This window comes from Cebus imitator, unplaced genomic scaffold (assembly GCF_001604975.1).
Source record: "Cebus imitator isolate Cc_AM_T3 unplaced genomic scaffold, Cebus_imitator-1.0 Scaffold261, whole genome shotgun sequence".
Lineage (NCBI taxonomy): Eukaryota > Metazoa > Chordata > Mammalia > Primates > Cebidae > Cebus > Cebus imitator.
This window is the reverse complement of record NW_016107576.1, coordinates 7,119,497-7,138,588: the sequence shown is the minus strand read 5'-3', so window position 1 is coordinate 7,138,588 and position 19,092 is coordinate 7,119,497.

Sequence of the window (19,092 nt, the reverse complement as noted above, 5' to 3'; positions counted from 1 at the left end):
GAGACGGGGTTTCACCATGTTGACCAGGATGGTCTCGATCTCTTGACCTCGTGATCCACCCCCCTCGGCCTCCCAAAGTGCTGGGATTACAGGCGTGAGCCACCGCGCCTGGCTAGCATGCAACTTCTAAAACAAAATAGTAGATCCTCTGTGCCATCTAGTACCCTCTGTGATAAGAACTGTTAGCACAAGAAATTCTAGGTTGATTGCTTAGTGCTAATTGTGAAATTAAAGACTGAAGGATCAGATCTGACATGCACTGAGTTTCCAGCTGCAAACACCAGCATGTTGTCAAAATTCGTTTGGTGCTTCTCCATCCTTCCATCACTCTTCCCAATGACAAAAATAATTAACATGTTCATATAAAAACACAGAATGATCGGGAGACCTAATTTATCCACCTATTTCAGGGTCATGCCTGTTATCAATATATGACAAGTTAATGGGTCTTAATTAAAAAAGCAGCAGTAAAGCAATTTAGGAAACTGAAGGATTATTATGAGTTGTCACTGTGACAGCCTGTTTTGTGCACCATGGAAGATAACAGATTTGCTTTCCATGGTATCACAGATCCATCATCCTGAAACTACTTGCTCTTGGTTGCAGAGAGACGTTTTCTTCTCTTTGAAAGAAATGCCTGGGCTAGTGGATGCTTCTAGAGTGACAGCAGCAATGCACGATGGGAACCAGGAAGACTATGGAAGCCAGCACAAGAGGGGGTAGCAGGACTGACAGCAGGCAAGGGTCCTCGCAGAAAGCATGAGCCAAAGGTCAGGACATGGCTGCACATTGGGGACACTCTCAACCTATGGCTTTTCCCCCCAGCCCCCACAATCCAGTAGGTTTCTGAGGACCTTCAGGATCCTCCCGACATGGCCACACTTCCTTTCCCCCCTGCAACTCAGTGGGTTTCTAGGGACTGTCAGGATCCCCCTCCACTGTGGGTTTCTAAGGACTGTCAGGACACCACGCCCCTATGGGTTTCTAAGGATTGTCAGGACACCCCCAACATGGGTTTCTAAGGACTGTCAGGACTGCCCCCCACCACCGTTGGTATCTAAAGACTTTCAGGACCCCTTCCCCCGTGGGTTTCTAAGGACTGTCAGGACACCACCCCCCCATGGGTTTCTAAGGACTGTCAGGACGCCACCCCCCATGGGTTTCTAAGGACTGTCAGGACACTACCCCGCATTGGTTCCTAAGGACTGTCAGGATTCCCCCACCCCATGGGTTTCTAAGGACTGTCAGGACACCCACCTTCATGGGTTTCTAAGGACTGTCAGGATTCCCCCACCCCCGTGGGTTTCTAAGGACTGTCAGGGCCCCCCTGTGGCTGTACATTCTCCAGGCTCCTCTGAGATCTTTCTCAGTTAGGCTTCAGCCTTGACCTATAGAAACTTGAAAAAACACTCATGTGGTTTCCAATGATGCCAGGCCACATTCCCTAAGATGACACCAGTCCTCTTCATGTGCCTACATGAGAAAGCTCAAGGCTGCCAGAATAAGTTACCATTTCTTCCTGCCAACACCTGACGGCAGGGTCTCTGCCTCCCAGCTTCTGTGGGGGTGGGAGTCGAACTTCAACAGGAACCCGTTAGTAAACCCAGGTGGGTTTCATGGACCACCCCACTTCCTGATTTTGTAGCGTTTCATTTCCCTTACTCTGCCAAGCCTCTGCTCCTTCCCTCCGTAACCCATCATTCTCTCATGTTATCCTTTTTTCAGACAGAATCTTGCTCTGTTGCTTAGATTAGAGTGCAATGGTGCAATCATAGCTCCCTATAGCCTTGAATTCCTGGGCTCAAGCAATCTACCCACGTCAGCCTCCCAGTAACTGGGACTGCAGGTGGATGCCATCATGCACAGCTATTTTTTTTTTTTAATTTTTTGCTGAAACAAGGTCTTGTTCTGTTGCCCAGGCTGGTCTGCACCTCCTGGCTTCAAGCAATCCTCCCACCTCACCAGCAAAGTGATGTGATCACAGGTGTGAACCACTGCGCCTGGCCCATTCTCACTTTAAAATGCCCAGTGACTTCTGTACAAATCAAAGTTGAGTTCAATTTCTGCTGGGCTCTCTTCCCCGCTGCAATAGTTGTTACTGGTTAAAATCTGTCCTTCCCACTTTAGTGTTCAGCTTTATTCATCTTTGACAGGACTAAGAAATCTATTTTCGAAATATTTCTAAAATCCAGGTCCTCTTTGTCATTACTTTCTGGCCCTCGTCATCACTTCCCTGGAATGGTGCGGAGGCTGCTTCCCAGCCAGTCCCCCTGCTCATAGCTCATCTTGTCTGTGGTATTTGGATCGCATCCTGCCTGTTTAAAATACCCTCTAATTGCTCCAATTTACAAAGCAGAAATTAAAAACTGACCATCTGACAAATGTATACTTGGGCTAACTGTGGATTTATCACAATGTTAAATGTTTTCCCTAAAGATGAGATCTCACGCTGTCGCCCAGGCTGGTGTGCAGTGGTACAATTATAGCTCACTGCAACCTCAACCTCCCTGACTCAAGCCATAATCCCACGTCAGCCTCCCAAGTAGCTGGGACCACAGGGGCACTGCACCATGCCGAGCTCATATATATATATATATACACACCTAGCTTTATTACGAAAAAAGCACTTTAGAAGGCTGAGGAGGGAGGATTGCTCCGGGCCAAGAGTTGAAGACCACCGTAGGTCTTCCTATGTTGCCCAGGCTGGTCTTGAACTCCTGGGATTACAGGTGTGAGCCACTGTTCCTGGCCTTGAATTCATTTCATGGGTAATTGAAAGATTTTGCACAAACCCATAGATTTCTTGCAAGACTGGTCTACATTCCTGGATGACAGCATTGAAACGAAGTGATCCCATTTAGACAGTGTGTGCATTCACCAGGTGGCCCAGTCCTATCCACTCCGTTACCCCTCACTATCCTCAGTTATGAACCTGCCGGCCCCCCAGGCATCAGCGTTTGCCCACCATTGCAAACAGGAGAACTGAGTCTGGGAAAGGGGAAATGAGACCCCAGGATACAGAAAGGTTCTAAGGAAATGTGGAGACGTTTCTTGCTAGGAAGGGAAAACAGCCTCAGGGACTGAGCGGTTCAGTGCCCACAGTGAGCATGGTGGGAGGTGCATCTCCAGAGAAAAGCAAAGTTCACAGGAAAAAATGTCAGCTCAGGGACCCCGGCACCTGTGTTTTGTCACAAGGTAAGAAGCCGAGCCTTCCAACACAAAAAGGAAGTACAGCACGTCTCCTCAGAACCAGCACATCTTTAAACATGACCCAGATGGCATCACTCAGGGTGGCCCCTTGGAAAGCCATGAAAGCCAGAAAAGAGGCTTTCCCTGCCACAATATTGAAATGTCTGTGCAGGAAGCCCTTTGAAATGCCCGAATCAGAGAGCGGATTCGCAAACCAAGTTTCTGCTTTATTTTTAAAGACTCTTAGCCCAACTTTTACTTTGAGAGTCAGGGACACGTGGAACATAAATTCTGGGCCCAAGAGCCATGTGGTCATTGGCCAATCGGAAACCACAGTAGTGCCTCCCAGACCCGGCTGTTAGCCCCACTGCGCAGCTGAGTGGGCCTCAGAAACGTGCACTGACTCTCCCGGACATGAGACTCTGTGTGTCACTTCTGCCCTCCTCTGCCTTGCCTGGCCCCGACTGCCTGCCTAGGGACCTGCAGTCTATCTGGCCCTCCATAAAGCTCTTTTCAGTTTTGTGTAAAACAGAAGGAGAATAAAATTAGAGCCCAAATATAACAGAACTACTCAGGCAGGTAGCCAAGAAGCATTCCAAGCTCCTTAAGGTATTTTCCTTTCCATTGGCCTCTTAGGATTCAGGTTTGCCAAGGCTCAGAAGCAAGAGCCCAGGAGTGAATATTGCACAGAACAGCCATGAACCTGGTCTGCTTCTGAGAATGCAAAAGCCCTTTACACAGGCTTTCCCGAGGTCAGCCCAAGCCCGGGCTCCCCACCCTCCCAGAATGCCTCAGCTAGCTGGCAAAACATTGTAAGTGGAAAGAGAGATTTGTCCGGAGTCAAAAACCATTTCACACAATAGCAAGACACATCCTGGGTGGAAATCACAGCTACAGAAACTGTGTCCTTCTTCCAGTCTTCACCTTGGCGCATCTGTGACCACAAACATGGTAAATTCACATCTTGTTCAATTTTAGATTCATCGTTTTCTCTATTCAAATACTTTACACTTGTGAGACACGTTACGTGGAAGTGATTTAAACTTGTCTTTTAACATGGCCAATAACCATCTTCTACATTTTTTTGAGTCATTAATTTGATATCTTCACTAAAAGAAATGCCAGTAATTTGAGGGTTTTCAGAGTGAAGTGCCTTGAGCACCTCCAGACAGCAAGGAAGCGGAGGTGTCGCTGTTATTATTCTGAGCTGATAAGAAACACATCACGGATTGGACGCCAGGAATCCGCCACTGCCTGCCCGGCACACAGATAAGGCAGGTGTTGGCTGTAATTGCCTCTAGACTTCCTGCCATGGTCAGCTGAAAGTCAAACCTGTAAATGCTGCCTGACTGCAATAGAACTGGAGTCCACAGACATTTTTGCATCACTGCCTGGTGAAAATGTACTGACCTGGTAGGATGAGGCAGAGAGGGACGCGTTCGGAGCAGACGCGGCTGGAAAAGCAACCAGCAAGCTGTCAGTCTTCACCGCCTTTTCTTGTCTTCGTTTCTTTTTTTACTTCTGTGGCCAAAAGAGATGACAGACCTGTAAAAAAAAATGGATTTAGTCATTTCCAGAAGAAGTTTTTCTTTGATCTGTCCAAGAGCAGGTCAGTAGAAGGTATTTGTGTTAACCTGGATCCTCACTATGTATATTTCCTGAGCTTCTACATGGCAGTTCCACGTTTTAAATTTCCCTTCGCTGTGGTAGCACAACTCCACACCAGACAGTCACCCCTGTTCCTGAGAGCCGCTGTGATCTCACTCATAAGTGGGAGCTGAACAATGAGAACACAGGACACAGGGAGGGGAACGTCACACACCGGGGCCTGTTGGGGGGTGGGGGGCAAGAGGAGGGAGAGCTTTAAGACAAATACCTAGGCTTAAGGTGTTTCCAGCAGATCTGAGGGAGGACTAAAACAGATGCACACACTTTGCTGTTCTGCATCACCACCGTTCACAGGCTCCCAGGAGCTCCTGCGATCGGTAGAGAGGAGATCGTTCAAGTGGCTCCCACCTGGTACCCAAACCCCCACAGCCTTCAGACCCAGCCCTTCTAATCTCCTATCTTCCTGGGCATCCTCCCTGGACAACCTGGTCCAGAATGGCCTGCCTCCTCTAGAGGCCCCAGGGCACGAGGATCCACGCCTTCTATTCCAGAGCATTCTTGACTTCAGGTCAGGGGCGATTTATCAAACATTTGTCCAGAGAGCAGCCCTAGCCCGTAAGTGTGTGTGAACCACAGAGTAGAGGTGTGGCCCCCGCTCACTATCCCCTCTGACCCTAGGCCTGGGTAAGACTGGGCTTTCCAAAAGCAATATAAGTGCACCAGGAACTTTCTGCGGTGTTCCTGGGAAAAGTAGGAAGGAGAAGGGAGAGAGATAATCAAGTAGGGGCGTGATTCAAGTCTCATTCTTGCTGGCACGTGCAGCACAACTCCCAGTGTGAGCTGCACACCTTGGAGCTTGTCCCAACTTGAATCAAAGCAACAAGACTTAGGCATTGCTGTGGGCCAAGATGGGGAGACATGAACCCTCTGGATTATCACTCTCAGCTTTCTGCATCCATGAGCAAAGTCCAGAGGCAGATCACTGAGGAGAGACACAGCATGGCATTAGGTGCTGAAGAACACGGATGCTGTGGAGTGGTCCTGGGTGGGAAGGGGTGGGCAGAGCAACCACCAGCTTCAGGACCACCTTTATGGGTCAGCCTTCTCCCAGCCACACAAGGAGCACCAAGGAGACAGAAACCAGAACTTTCATTTCCTTTGTGACTCTACCGGGTGCTCACAGAACCAGGATGGGAGAGGCACTGTTGAAAAAATGAACAATTACATAGCAATGTTCCAAGCATACAAGCATTAATTCACTTAGCTTCTCAATGTCTCAATTACTTCACGGGTAAAGTAAAGCTAATAATAATACCTACTTCATAGGCTTACAGGGAAGCTCAATAGCCCACTTCAGGTTACAGAGACGATCTGCCAAGATTTGACCCCAGGCAGGCCAGCTCTGAATCTAAATGCTTAACCAAACCATGAAAATGAGTGCTGGCTCATAGGACCAGACAGATCCAGGTGCAAGTCCCAGTTTATATCAATAAAACTGCATGTCATCCACAATAGTTGAACTAATTTACACTCCCTCCAACAGCGTAAAAGCGTTCCTATTTCTCCACAGCCTCGCCAGCATGCTGTTTCTTGACTTTTTAATAGCCACCATTCTAACTGGTGTGAGGCGATTCCTTAAGGATTTAGAACCAGAAATACCATTTGACTCAGCAATCCCATTACTGGGTATATACCCAAATGGTTATAAATCATTCTATTATAAAGACACATGCACACGTATGTTTATTGCAGCACTATTTACAATAACAAAGACTTGGAACCAGCCCAAATTCCCATTAATGATAGACTTTGGGTAAAGAAAATGTGGTGCGTATACACCATAGAGCCATAAAAAAGAATGAGCTCATGTCCTTTGCAGGGACATGGATGAAGCTGGAAACCATCATTCTCAGCAAATTGATACAAGAACAGAAAACCAAACACTGCATGTTCTCACTCATAAGTGCGTGTTGAACAATGAGAACACATGGACACAGGGAAGGGGACATCACACACCGAGGCCTATTGGGGGGTGGAGGGCAAGAGGAGGGAGAACATTAAGAAAAATACCTAATGCATGTGGGGATTAAAACCTAGGTGACAAGTTGATGGGGCAGCAAACCACCATGGCACATGTATACCTATATAACAAACGTGCATGTACTGTACATGTATCCCAGAACTTAAAATAAAAATTAAAAAATTAAAAAAAAAAAACTACATGTCATCGCTGAGCCTTCACTTTCCTATCTTCAAAATGGGCTTTTCTTTAAAAACAAGCGACTAATACCTGTATCTGTGTAAGAAATGTCCAGCCGGTGCTGAGGCCTTGCTGGGAACTCAAGAACTCTCAGCGACAGAGACTGCTTGCAATCTTTGATACAGCGATACCTGTCCCCAGTAACTTCCAGGGGCAGATGTGTTATGTGTGTGCATAGGAAAAACCTAAAATCCAGGCCACCCAGTACATTCATATGGTATTACCCAGGTCTACACGCCCGGGGGCAGTCAGCCATGTCTGGAGACTTTCTGCGTTGTCACTGCTGAGGGAGGGGTGCTGCTGGCATCTCATGGGTAGAGGCCAGGGAGGTTGCTAAGCACCCCACAATACACAGGACAGCCCTTTCTCTACCCTTTCTTTCCAACACAACAACGATAAAAGCAACTGCCAATGCACATATTCAAGGCACAGGTCTGAGTATATTGTAAAGGTGATCTCTAACACCTCTCTGAGGAAGGATCTCCTATCAGCCCCTGTATAGTTAGGGAGACGAGACTTGAAGAGGCTGAGTAATTTGTCCAGGATCACACAGTAGACGGGGGAGCCTGGATTTGAATCACTGTCATGTAGAGACCAGAGCGTACACACTTCACCTTATACATTGTTCAAGAAACTTTCCTAAGTTTGAGCACAAATTGCAAGGCAGAAAATGAAAAAGCATGTAACCTGGTAGTTCTAGCAACTGATTTACTTCCATAAAAGAGTCTTTGGTTGCAGGAAGCTTTATCTCTGTGTTAATGATGGCAGTGTAGTAAATTATGGGCTAAGCGTGGTATCAATCTGTAAAATAACTTATGAAATCTAAGCTTTACTTTTTCTCATAGTTATTAATGGTTGGGGTTAGACTCTCTTGAGAGCCCCTCAATTGGAAGGAAGATTGACCAAAATGCATACACAGGACTTGAACCAAACCCATGTGAATTCAAAGGGAAGGCAGATTTATTATCTTTTGCTCCCCAGAGGTGGAGGTAGCCAGCTGTTCTCTTCATCACTAGGGAGGATATTAAACATGATTCTTTACACACGGGGAAAAAAATAGTTGATTCTGAGAACAGCGTTGGTGAAAAGGGCCTTGGGTTGGAACAGCACACACATAACCTCTCCCAAGACAGCAGGTCACCCTCTCTGGAATCTCATCCTCGGTCTCCAGCTCGGAAACTTGGGACATTTTGCTGCAAATCTATTAATGTTCCCTAAAGGGTGACCTCTAGTGCTCATGGTGATCCCACCACAGGGCTGCAGGCTGCCACTCTGCAAAGAGAATTACCTTAGTCAAGGCTGGTGGAAACATGAAAGCCTGCCATTAAAATAAACACATGCTAGACTGGTTCTCCGGGAATTGGCCATTTGGACTCTCCTCAGGAATCATTAACTGGACATTTTGCCTGACTTTGGTTATCCTTTGGAAAAAGCAATCTTTTTTTTTTTTTTTAAACAATAGAAAACTACAAAGCACTGTACAAAGAGGACTTCGGGCACCATCAGCTCCTCAAAACTCCTATGATGAGATTATTACTCAGAATAGCCTAGGCTATTCCAGAGTAACAAATTAACGCTGAAATTCCAGTGGCTAAAAAAATCTAAAAGTTGATTTCCTGCTAATGCAAATTATGATTCTGACCAGACAATTCTGCAGGGCAGTCATCCTCCATGCAGTGACTCAAGGATCCAGGCACCTCCACACTTGTGGTGCCACCATATCAAAAGTTGGCTTCCAGGTCACCACAGCAAGAACAAAATTGGGAGTTTTGGATCGCTTCCTAAATACTTTGGCACTTCTGCTGATAGCCCATTTGTCATAAGTAGTCATAGAACACCCCAAGTGCAAGGAGACTGAGAAATATATTGACAGTACATGAGAAATACCTCTGTCATCATTTATTTGTGTTACACACACTCCAATTATGCTCTTTTAGTTCTCTTACAATGTACAGTATCGTTGACTGTAGTCACCCTGTTGCACTATCAAATCTATATCTAATTTATTTAACCTAACCACATTTTTACCCATTAATCTCCCTCAGATGTAGATGAGCAGCCTGATGAATGTGGCCTATTCCAAATATTTTTTCCCACCAACCCAGAAACTAGTGCTGATTTTTAGAGAATTTTAGGTGATACTTTGGTAAAACTTACTGAAATTATACTTCTCCTAATCATATTATGCTATTTTCTATAATCTTGTAACTCTAAGATCAAATTTAAGATAAGGAATATATTTATGCCCCATATCCATTAGCAACAAGATCATTAAATCTCTTTAGGCACTATTATTTAGAAAAAAGAAAAAAAAACCTTTCCAATTATTTTCAGCAGGAAAATATTTACAGAGCTTACAGCTTAGCATTTAATCACTTTTCTTTTTTGCACTGGTGAATCATTTTGAGCTTATGATAATTTCAAAATAAATATTTCTTAAAGCCTCAGGGCATTCATTGTGTAACGATCATTTGAAAGATTTTTTGGTTATGGTGTTCTGAAATGAATAAAAAGGCTGTTCATAGCAACACTTATTTCTATATTAAAAAGATGAAATTGCTCATTAAGGTACAAGTCAATTTCTTTCATCAGCGTAACTGCCCATCTTAGTGAAGATTCCATCTCTGAATTAAGCAAATGGCTCTACGTTTCGAAGTCCATAGCTATATTCTGTTTCCTCTAACGTGAACATCTCAGACGCCTCAGTGTTGTCAGCCTCTTTATTACGCCTCTCTCTGAAGAGACTGAAGACAGCGTTTTGTTGTTATTGTTCCCATTGTGTGTTTTGTACTTTTGCTTTTTTTAAGGCAATATGTTTGTGTGTTAGCTATGGTCTGGCTGGTCATGATATTTTTAAAAATTATGGTGAGGGCGAGTAGCCCGTTTAACAATAAATGTAAAGTGCTCACATTTCTGTTGGTCTGTTTGGAATTTCCCTAAGGAGGGTTATTTTTTTCTGTAATAAAACCAGAAATCGAATTCAATAAACGATAGTTGGTCTGTGGGAGTTTGTGGCTAACCTGAGTGTGGAACAGCCTGTGGACTTTGTTTATTTCCTTTTCCCAACCAAACCCTTGAAACTAGAGGCTGGGAGGAAGGGGTAGAGTTGAGGAGCGTTGGGTTGGATGGAAGAAATGACCTTGCAGATCATTTTGAATTCTGTAATGCATGCAAAAAGTAATGAGAATGAGATAGCTGAAGCTTCAATTCTTTAGAGGGAGATTTAAATTCATTTGTCCATTACAGGAGGCAAAAAAAAAAAAAAAATGCCATTATTAATTTAGGCAATTGGAGAACTCTGAAAGCAATATTTAATACTTTTTTTTTTTTTTTTAAAAAAAAAGCCTGTCCTGAGAGATCAGCCCACAGCCTAGGAAATCTTAATTTTTATAGTATTTCAAATGAAGAAAGGTCATTTCTTGGATGTGCTTGACAGAAGATTGTAATTTTAAACTGGTAATTTAATGAGAAGTGGGGTTTCCATAAAAAGGGAAGGAACTTTTGAGGAAGTAAAATTAGAGTACATGTTCTGTCCACCATGGCATTTCCAAACAGATCAGTAATCCCAACGTTGCCACCTGCTCTGCCACGCTTTCCCGAAAAACGCCAGTTCTTCGGTACATACATCTGCTTTTCCTGCCTTCTCAATGCACCAAACAAGACCTCAGACCTTTTTCCTACGACATCTGATCCAGGCGCTATTTCTCTGCTCTGACTGCTAAACAGAGAGAACATTGCATTTTGATCTTCCCGGATTTATGGCAGAGATGGGGCAGTCAGCCTAGGAGGGCACCCAGTGGAGTGAGCCCACAGTGTGGAGGGGTGAGTGCCTCCTGAGGAATCTTGTGCCCTCTGCAGTCCACGTTTTCTAGCAGATCCAAGAGGTCACTTAAGGAGTTTTGAACAACCTGTACTGTAACATCCAGATGACGTCTCAGACTCATCTGCGCTTGTCCCATTGTTACCTAACCAAACGGAGTCATTTTGCCTGTGTGCAATGGAAAGCCAAAAAACTGACACACTGGATGTTTGCAGAAAAAAAAAAAAAATGCCAGTCAATTGGCAACGAGACAGGAGGAAACCCTCAAAGCTGTCTCCCTGAGCTGGGGGCTGAGCAAGGTTTTATAAGCACAGGGTAATAAGGTGTGATCTGATTGGATCTGGCACTGAGGTGATGCTGGGAGGCATCATCTGACCGATCCCGCCGGACGATGCCAGGGTTTGATGTGGTTGAATCCTGGATCCCGCGACATGGCATCCACTTTTAAATGTGGTTTCACTCCTCAGTTTGAGCACTTGGGGCTGCCCATGGTTGCGCACTTGATTCATCTGGGCATGCTCCAGCGATGTGACCTTTGACCTGCAGGTTCATGGCAACTGAACAACAACTCACAACCTCGTTACGTGAAAGGTTGAGCCAGAGGGGTCTGGTGCAGTTACACATCCCCACAGGATCTGGTTTTATTGACTGTGGGGCAGCGTGGGCATTCAGTTTTTTTAAGCTCCTCAGGTGATTCTAACACGCAGCAGGGGCTGAGAGCCACAGAGTTACTTTCTGAGAAGGAATAAATATCAGCAAAGAAAGAGAGACAGGAAAGGCCCTTGGCAGCAGCCTGGTGAGTAAGGGGTGAGGTGGCACCAGGCCAGGTTGGAGGATGAGCACAATGAGGACCCACAGGGCCTATCGACTGTGTTAGGATAAACACCAAATCCTGGAAAGCCCTGGGAAGTCAAAGAAGGGCGACAGCACAGAGTGATGCGTCAGCTCTTCATTGCCGTATTGCTGGTGCTACAATAAAAGTTTATTGAACATGTGCACTCAGGCGGGAATCAGAGGCTCAAGAGAAAAGCTAAGACCACCTGGAAGCTGAGCCTTACCTAACCAAATTTATTGAGTCTCCCTCCAGCTAACTAAGGGGTCAGATGCCACTCATTTCTGCTTGGGAACAGTCATTTGCTTTAACTCTCAGCGTCTTGCGGCACCATCCTGCCTTCCCCTCAGTGTCCTCCTTCCCACCACAGTAAGTCATTCTGGAGCGCTACGCTCCACTTAAAAATAAACAAACACCTTCTGTCTCCATCCTGGCACAGCTTCAGCTTATTTAGCATTCTAACATACGTCGTCTGTTTTCCCAAACAATCTAACATGGGCATAGCAGGATGGGGTTGATAATTTGGGCAAATGAGAAACACCCTGTCATCAGCACAGACAAAATGGCATTTGATTTGCTGTCCATAGATCCCATTTTGTGTTCGCTCCTCTCATCCTTGGACAATAAACACAGAAAAAGACTGCAAGATTTCCAGCCCTGGCTCTGAGGCAGATAATACGGTCTGGAGGCAGGGAAACTAAGGCTGCTTCAAGCCTGACTTCTTAGAACTAGATCGAAAGGAAAACCCTTTCAGCCCTAACTTTCCACCTTAAGCAACAAATGGACCAGAGGCTACTCCCTGTGATGTTTTCTACAGTGCAGACGAAAAATTGGCTGTTCTGCAACAAATCAGGCTGATTACAGATCAAGTTTTCATTAGCAACTTTGTAACTTCACTCCAGCTACTGAATGGTTGCTGTCCACAACCAATCAGACTGACTGCTTATCTTCATTTGCATAGAAGTATAACTTTGTAACTTCACCCTAGCTTCTGATTGGTTGCTTTGTGCAACCAATCAGTAGGTTGCACAGGAAAAAAAAAAGTGTGACCTTTGTAACTTCACTTCAGCCTCTGGTTGGCTGCTGTCCACATCCAATCAGAGTGATCGGGGGCCACCACTTCACTTATAGGAGGTGAGTATAAAGTGGCCAATAGGACACTCCCAGCAGGTATTTGACCCCAAGAAGATTCTGTATCCAGGCCCTTGAGCCACTGCTCAGGTCCGGTCCCACACCATGGGCTGTACTTTTGTCTTTCCTGCTTTTGCTTTTGTTGCTTCATTCTTTCTTTGCTTTGCTGGGCGTTTGGTTTAAGTCTTTGTTCAAAATGCCAAGAACCTGGACAACGGGCAGTCACGACCCCCTACCAGTGACAGCTTTTCCAGAAAGTCAATATGACTGAAACATCATTTGCCTTGAAGCATCCTATTCATTTGGCAAGCACGGAGTGGAAGCCAACCATGTGAGAGACATACTGGCTCTGGTGTGAAAATGTAGCAACAGTCTCTGCTATCAAGGAGAAGACAGGTTCACGAGCAAGACCAGATTATGGAGCACAACGAATCAGATCACAGCTCACAGGAGGAACAAGAAGGAAACTCACAGGACAATACATGGCCAATCCCGCATTCAGAGATGAGGCAAAGCTCCACCAGTATTTTAGTCTGTGCACGCTGCTTTATAAAGGAATATCTGAGACTGGGTAATTTATAAAGAAAAGAGGTTGATGTGGCTCACAGCTCTGCAGGCTGCACAAAAAGCATTGCACCAGGATCTGCTTCTGGGGAGGCCTTAGGCTGCATCCACTCACGGCCTAAGGGGAAGAGGAGCTGGTGTATGCAGAAATCACATGGTAAGAGAGGAAGCAAAAGAGAGGAGGGAGGCACCAGGCTTTTTCTTTTTAATTCTCTGTATTTATTAATCAAAAATAATTTCAACTTTTATTTTAGACGTAGGGGGTACAAGTACAGGTTGTTTTAATACGGATATTTGCATGAGGCTGAGGTTTGGGATATGGATGCCAGATCATTGAGGCAGACTTTTTAACAACCAGTTCTAGGGGGAATTAATACCGTGATAAGTCACTTATCCTGGGAGGACATCGCCAAGCCACTCATGAGGGATCCACCCCAAGGCTCAAACACCTTTCATTAGGTCCCACCTCTAACAATGTGGATTGAATTTCAGCATAAGGTTTGCAGGGTCAAATATTCAAATACCAGCAACCAGGGTGAACTGGAAGAAGTTACCGCTGCTCCCAGTCAAGCCCAGAATTTCTGTCCCATGCAGACCAAGCATTTTCACACACATCTTTCTAAGTCCTTAGGTCATTACGGGAGTAACATTCCCTCCGGCTGAAAGGAGACACCAGAGGGAGGTCCCTTGGCCTTTTGCACAACTGGTCATCCAGGAGCTCTGTCTTGTTCGTTCTGAGAGGGGCTGAGCTGAAGCCTAAGGCTCAGGCTTCTGGGGAGCAGTAGCACCCAGCCGGTCCTCCCTGGGGACCCCAGAATCCACAGCGACTCAGGCCCGTGTACAACCTGGAGCTTGCAAACCTATATTTTTCCATTCATTTGTCTGTTCACTAGGTCAGTCTTTCAACAAACATTTACTCAGCCATCACTGCTCACCAGGCACAGGATAAAAGCAACACACAAGACCATAGTATAGGCCTTAGAGACATGCCAGTCTACAGTGCAAGTTTCTTCCAGGGATATGGGAGCCCAGATGTTGAAAAGAGCCTTGGGGATGCTTCATAGAGATGACAGATGGAACACCTTTGCATTTCCAAACAATACTGGGCCAAGGCCACATCTGCATACCTTCTCCGAAGTGGGCGAGCCAAGCTGCCCACCTTGGCTCCATGCCTGACTCTGGCCTCTCCGCAGGAGGCTTCCCCCTTGGACTCAACCCTGAGTCCTGGGAACCACTAGAGGAAGAGTAACAGGAGGCCCAGGGATGGCCACATGCAGCCTGTTTGTCCCACCTCATGCCTCTTCCCAGCTGTGGGTCCATTCAGTCATTCACTCATTCTCATAAAAACCATGTGCTACATTGCCTCTAATCCCATATGGGCCTGAAGCCCCCTTAATGCTCATCAAACAGTTAATGATTTTTTTTTACTCTCTCAGAAATTAAATATGGACATAAAGATCGTCACTGTTAAATACTGTCCTCAAGAAAGTCCCATGTTTCTCAGATATAAATTTTACATGATCACAAATGGGCCATATAATGCTTGCAAAGTGTCTTGAGAAGTCTCTGGTCTACCGTTGGTGCCAGCTGTCTGCTGCATGCTGGCACTAAGGAACGAAGAAGGAGCTGGAAAATACGCAGGAGCAGACCCAGGCAGAAGCCAAGAGGACAAGCTTTTTGGAGGGGAATGTGGGGGGTCTGAAAAAAAAGTTCTTCACCCCCTGCTTTTCTTCTTCCCTTCTCAATATTCAGTCTCCTTAAGGAGCAGTAAGAGGCCTAAGTGAATAAAACCAGGAATAGTGACTGCAGACTACAAGAAGTCTCTAGCCCCACACTAGAAAGCAAGAGAAGGACTTTAAGAGAGAGAAAAAAATAACATTATCACAGCATCAACTGTGAGGAACTCAGCTTGGCTTTTGTGTATTACTTCATTTAAAACCCACAGTGATGATAAGGAATGCATTACCATCTGCATTCTCCTAAGAAGGAGCTATAGCTCAGAGAGTAAGTAACATATAACAAAGTCACAGACTGGATGTGGTTCTGATTCCAAAGCCATTCTCTTTTCAATGTAGTCACTGCCTCCCTGAAAGGGCAAGAACAGTGCACGGGAGTCATTTGCATTCAGCGGATATTTATTGAGAGTCAAGCTACTGTCCTGGTGTGGGGATACAAAAATGATTAAAACCCCAGATTAGCACACGGAATTCCAAAATTTTGGAAGGCGGCCTTGACGCCTACTGAACTAATTGTATGGATTGGGATCCATGGACCAGCACCCCTCCTTCTGCTCCTGCCCATCTGCCCCAAGCCTGGGTGGTCTCCATTAGCACAGTGGCATCCAAAGAGCAGGTGCTGGCGCTCCTGTGCAAGTCACCTCTACCAGAAGCAGTATTTCCCAAAGCGCAGTTCTCAGAAGATGGGGCTGTGTGTTTTATTCTAAGAGGGTTCTCTGGTCCCAGGTGTTCAGGAGGCCTGCAGGATGAAGTCATCATTAGTGGATCGTAGTGCATGCTAAAGCACAAGAGGGTCCACGCCCACCCAGGCTGGAGCTGCCTCACCCACTCAGGTCTGAGGGCTTTGCTGTTCTCCACGGAATGAAGGCTTTCAGCACAGCAGGTGGCTCACACCTGTGATCCTAGTGCTTTGGGAGGCCCAGGCAGGAGGATTGCTTGAGGCCAGGAGTTTAAGACCAGCCTGGGGAACATAGTAAGATCCCATCACTAAAAAAATTGTGTTAAAATTAGCAGGGCATGGTTGCACATGCCTTTAGTCCCAGCTACCCACGAGGGCTGAGGTGGGAGAATCACTTGAGCCCAGAAAGTTGAGGCTGCAGTGATCTATGATTGAACCACTGCACTCCAGCCTGGACGACAGAGCAAGACCCTTTCTCTAAAAAGAAAACCAAAAGAACAAAGGCTTTCAGATTCTTTTGGACCAGAGTAAGGAATAGATTTTACACTGCAACTCTCTGCAGATACCACACACACATACACACATACAGATGAAGCCAAAGGTCAGTCAAACAATACTTGCCTTTACTATGTGGGATGCACTGAATAGCTTCCATTTGGTTTTCTTATAATACTGGGTCATGGCCATCTAAATCAATTTCATGGCTTCACAGTTTGGAAAACACCCACCTAGAATATAAGAAGCCACTTGAGCTGATTGCTAGATAAACTAGCCCCACTCTGAATGGGAGGGTTGGAAAACTGATGAGACTATGAATCAGGAGCCTCAAATCCCAGCGTCACTGCTTCTGGGCCAGTGGCTCCTCCTTCCTGAGTGAATGTGAAAACCTAACGGTATCCTTCCTGTGAAAACCTAATGGTTTGCTTGCTTCCTTCTTTCCTTCCTTCCTTCCTTCCTCCTTCCTTCCTTCCTTCCCTCCTTCCTCCCCTCTCTCCCTCCCTCCTTCCTTCCTTCCCTCCCTCCCCTCTCTCTCTCTCTCTCCCCCCCTCCCTCTCTCTCTCTCTCTCTTTCTCTCTCTCCCCCTCCCTCTCTCTCTCTCTCTTTCTCCTTCTCTCCTTCTTTTTTTCTTTCTTTCTGATAGGGTCTCACTCTGTTGCCCAGGCCAGAGTATAGCGGTACAATCTTGGCTCACTGCAACCACTGCCTTCCAGGTTCAAGCGATTCTCATGCCTCAGTCTCCTGAGTAGTTGGGTTTACAGGTGTGCACGACCATACCTGGCTACGATGATGCCACTGCATTCCAGCCTGGGTGATGGAGCAAATCTGTCTCAATAAATAAATCATTAGGAAGAGCCTCAGAGTTGGCACTACAAGGTGTAGACATGGATCAGGCTGAGCCCTGGCCTCAGGGAGCTCCTAGAATTGTGTGAAGACAAAAGCTATGGCATAAAGGACTGTTGAACAGAACATGGAGTGGAGAATCCTAAGGGAAAGGGTCCCTGACATCTGGAAACTCTCCTGACACTCACAGCGAGACCATGTTCTTGTGCTAGACCTACTGATCTCACAGAACACCAACATCAGGCAAGGTCACTGGACAAAAACAAAATCACTGTGCAACCCTCCGAAAAACCACCACTCTTGGTAAAAATGAGTGGCTGCTACTTCTTTACCAATTACAGCCTTGTCCTCCCTTTAGTCTGTCCTCCCTGTCAATAACATTTATTGAGATACCAAATCATAACATTGGTCTTGCGTTCTGTCAGAACTCAATCCATGGCAAACATCACCTTCTTACACCCTCCTCAAAATTACCCAACCAAAGCCCCAGCTCTAATTTCAGCAATGTTGTCTTCCTGAGATATCCCGCTGATTTTTGTGGAGCGAATCCTCCCTCAGCAAATCAAGTGATAAACCCAGCTGGTCAACTGCGGGTGTGTTCCTGGAAGATGCTGACACTCAGAAATGAGGGAATTCAGAACATGTTGCCCCCAGATCTGCTGCTGTAGAATATTGACCATTTCAAGTAAAAAGCAGATAAGAAAACAGCAGATGCAAGACCACTCTGATCTGTTTTCTAAAAGCAAAAAATAATTCCCATGTGAAGAAGGCACTCCCTGTACCCGAAGCAAAGTCCCACTCCCATCGAGGATGGGGAACCGAGGTCAAGCAAAATCTGCACACTCAAACCTTGTTAGACTCACCCTTATCTTCCTGGCCACGTCTCCACCCAACTAACCATAGTAGCCCAAGCCCCTTTGCCTTTTCACATTTTCAAAATGCATTACCCTTTGTCCAGTTCACCATGTAATGTTCACCTTTAGCTGCCTTTTTGGGTCTTCATTTCCTTATGAAGATTCCCGTGTCATGTAAAACTTGTGTTAAATAAATGTGTATGTTCTTCTCTTGTTCATCTGTCTTATGTCAATATAACTCACAGGTGCAGCCAAAAACCCCTATGAAGCAACAGGTAAAGTTGTGCCTTCCCTCCAACGCCAAGGATCCAGGGCAGGTCCATGGAGGGTTGGGATCTGGGGATGAGCAGAGGCAATAGCCCCGTGCTTCTGTGTAGTGGAGGAACCCAGGAAAGCCACTGAAGGCAAAGGTCCCAGGTCTGCTCTGCACGGGAAAACAGAGGGCTTACCCAAACACCATAACAGACAGGACAAAGACCTTGCAGAGTCCAGAATTTATGCCAGAAAAGTTTATTTTAAGCAAACAGAATGTGACAAAAACTATAGTTAAAAGAAAACATCCCCTGTAATCCCAGCACTTTGGGTGGCTGAGGCGGGCAGATCACGAGGTCAAGAGATCAAGACCATTCTTGCCATGATGAAACCCCGTCTCTACTAAAAATACAAAAATTAGCCGGGTGTGGTGGCACACGCCTGTAGTCCCAGCTACTCGGGAGGCTGAGGCAGAAGAATCGCTTGAATCCAGGAGGCAGAGGTTGCGGTGAGCTGAGATTGCGCCACTGTACTCCAGCCTGGTCTGAGCATGGTGGCTCATACCTGTAATTACAACACTTGAGGAGGCTGAGGCAGGATGACTGTTTGAAGCTAGAAGTTCAAGACCAGCTGGGCAGCATAGTAAGACCCAATCTTAAAAAAAAATTTCCTTAATTAGCCAGATTGCTGGTACATAGTCTCAGCCACTTGGGAGGCTGAAGTTGGAGGATCGCTTGAGCCCAGGAGGTTGAGACTTCAGTGAGCCAAGACTGCACCACTGCACTCCAGCCTGGGTGACACAGCAAAACTGTCTCAAAAAGAAAAA